The sequence below is a fragment of the Myotis brandtii genome, unplaced genomic scaffold (genome assembly GCF_000412655.1).
Source record: "Myotis brandtii unplaced genomic scaffold, ASM41265v1 scaffold1282, whole genome shotgun sequence".
NCBI classification, from domain to species: Eukaryota; Metazoa; Chordata; class Mammalia; order Chiroptera; family Vespertilionidae; genus Myotis; species Myotis brandtii.
In genome coordinates this window covers 179,175-182,568 of record NW_005354519.1, presented here as the reverse complement: position 1 = coordinate 182,568, position 3,394 = coordinate 179,175, and positions in this window count along the sequence as shown.

The window sequence follows — 3,394 nt, the reverse complement described above, 5'->3', positions numbered from 1 at the left end:
GTGTTTTCCGATGGTCTTAGGCGACCCCTGTGAAAGGGTGTTTCGACCCCCAAAGGGGTCTCGACCCACAGGTTGAGAACCGCTGCTCTAGAGCCTTTGTGTGTGTAGTTCCCAGGCTCTGAGGCTGGATGTGACGCAGCCACAGCTAATCACCCTCACCTGCTAGAGTGTAGCCCGGAGCAGAGAGGTCAGGGGGTGGGCACGAGGGCACCAGAGAGGAATCTTCTCTTCCATCCTTACAGCAGCAGAATAGAGCTGAGGACAGATGATCTGTAACATTTGTAATTGTCGACTTTTTCTTTTTGAGAAGGTTGTGCTCTTGATTTTATCCCAGTGAAAGGGATTTGGATGGAAGGAAGGAAGGAAGGAAGGAAGGAAGGAAGGAAGGAAAAGAGATAGCTTTATGTATGTAAGTATGTATGTATGTACTAGTATGTATGTATGTATGTATGTATGTATCTATCTATCTATCATGCATCTTTCTATTCATTCACCCATCTTACCCACCCATCTATCTTTCAGCTATTCCATCCATCCATCCTACCTTCTATCTATCCATCATTTTTTGATATTTTAATTCTCAAAAGAGACAGTCTTTGTAGAAAGTTAAAAAAAAATAACATCATAGATTAAAATAAGTCATCTATTAAATAAGTCCACATCTTAAAGACATTACTGGTGATTTTTTTTTGCATCCATCCAGTCTTTTTTTGGTCTAGTTCTACATATACATATGTCTTTTATAATAGACATTTTTTCATTAATATTAGATAAACATTTTCCTATGTCATTAAACACCATTAAAACACCATTTCTGCAAAAGGTATTTTCTTTCCATTTGAAAAATCACTATGAAAAAAATTTGGAAGGAGATTACCCACTCCATTGATGTAACCATTTTTAACCTACTTATTTTTACATACCAACCTCCCTAGTCTTGCATTGATGTGTTCAGAATTGGATGTGGTGTGCTCACAGTGCAGATATAGATCCATTGGTAATTGTCTTTATAGTGGTCATTGTGACAATGGCACTATACTTCGGTGCATTAACGTAGCTTCATTTGCTTAACCACCCCCTTGCTGTTAGATAACTGAATTGTCCCGTTTTAGTTCTTTTCATTATAAGTAACACTGCAGTGAACATTTACTTGCTTCTGTTGTTAGCTGGATTCCCAGCAGGGTATCACTGGGTCTGAGCATATGAACAAGTTTCCAAAGAGTCTCAATTGGTAGTAGAGTCACAAAATGACTTCATTCAATACCCAGAATGAATGAACTCTTTCTTAGCAGGAAGAATGAACCCCCTGAAGACTATTTATAACTGACTTACCTCTGACCAGGTTCAAGTGGCTGTATTCATGGTGGCTTTGTCTTCCTGAAGACCTATTACATGCTTGCTGCTGGCTTCCACTGGCAAATTGAGAATGTTCCTTCCCTATACACCGTGGTGGATGGCACGCCATTCCCTGAGCATCAACTTATCAGTGGGGGAAAGGGTTAGTCCAGTGGTTGGCAAGCTGCGGCTCGGCAAACTGCGGCTCTTTGGCTCCTTGAGTGTGGCTCTTCCACAAAATACTGGCTCTTCCACAAAATACCGACATCTGCACATGGGCCATGAAGTTTCACTTGCACTGTAGGTGCGCACCTGCACCTGGTATTTTGTGGAAGAGCCACACTCAAGGGGCCAAAGAGCCACATGTGGCTCGCGAGCCGTGGTTTGCCGACCACGGGGTTAGTCTATCAGTTAGCAAGGCAAGACCTTTGGTTCCCCAACATCCCTGGAGCACTCCGTCAGGGCTGCTGGCTGTATTCATGGGGCTCGGAGCTCTAGCTGTAGCAGGACAGCGTCTAGAAATAGCCCGGACCTGTGGACAGGGTCTGCCCTTACCCCATCACTGGATTTTGACTGGGACTTGGGTAAATCCCTGGACCTGTTTTCTCACCTAAGGGGGCAGTTAGTGAATTTGTGGGAACTTGAGAAATTGTAGAGCTTTATATGCACGTACAGGATAACTACTGTCTATTTTTTTCAGACAGTGTAGATTTCTTTCAGGCCTGGAGGCCGGTACTCGCTTGAAAAATCTGGATCCATGTGATTGTCATGCTGGGATTGACTGCCTGGGAGAAACCAGGGAACAGGACCCCACTGTGGCTAGAGCGATAACAGAGGAACTCCGCTTTCTTATCTGGGCACTAAACTGGGATGGAAAGAGACCATTTGGGTCATTTAGTCCATTCTCCTGCTTCTACTGAGGACCGCCTCTTAGCCATTCTGGGCAGTGGGGTTCTATTTGATTTGCCAGCCCTCTGGGAAAATGGATTTTTCTCTCTGTAAGCCAGTCTAACAAGTTCCATCATCGAAGGTTTTCTTCTGCCTCCCCTGAGTCCCTCCTGCTTTCATCTGCTTCCCTGTCCGCCTGGCCCTGAAGGCTGGTGCTTAGGCTCCTTTTCATTTTGTTCTGGGCCCATGTTTGAGGCCAGGTAGGAGTTATGGTCCCCTCCAGACCCTCTCTCAGGTCTGCATTCCCCTCAGTCAGAGACTGAATGTTGTGTGGATGTGGGAGGGGCGGGAAGGAAGGTCTCCTAGCCACACTGTGAGGGACAGGCAGGCGACTTCACCGGGGGTGGGAGAGCGGACTCCTCGGGCACTTTTGGAATGTTCTGCGCGTAGGTGTAGGGTGTGGTCACTTCACATCACTGGGTCAAATAGTCACTCATCTTCCATCCATCCGAAGGGCGGTGGAGTGGCACTGATCTGGGCCAAGGGGGAGGAGACCTTAACACAAGGAAAAGATTTCACTGGATTCTGGAGAAAGCACGAGATTGTGATGGATGGAATGGCTCTGCAGCTCCAGGGGCATCAGGGAGCTGGCTCTCCTGTTTGATGCTGAAACCCAAGAGGTGAGGCTGCTGCGACTTCCAGGGGTGAGAGGTCCTGTGAAGAGGGCAGGTGGCCAAAGGCACCCGGTTGCTCCCCCTGCATCTCTTCAGGCTGGTTTGTTCTTACCGAGTCAGAGAATCCAGGAAAACATCCACATGTCAGGTGCTGCATCGGTCAGGGAAGCGGGCCACCTTAAACTCCGGAAGCCAGGGTAACAGGAGAAAGCGATTTGCTCTGATGAAGACCACCAGCTGTCGGAGGGCGCGTCCTCATGGCAGGAGAGGGGTTCCATTTGTCCTGGAAAGAACACGGGCCTTGGAATTAGGAGATTTTCATCCCAGCTCTGTGACCTTGAAAAAAAATCACTGGCGGTCAGAGCTGGAAAAACTTACCGTTATCACGCTGTCACCCCCCAGATTTGATGAAAGAGGAAACGGAGGCCCAGGGAGGTCAGGGGATTCGCCTGAGAGCCAGCAGCTGGAAGCAGAAGCCAGTGGAGAACTGGGGATGG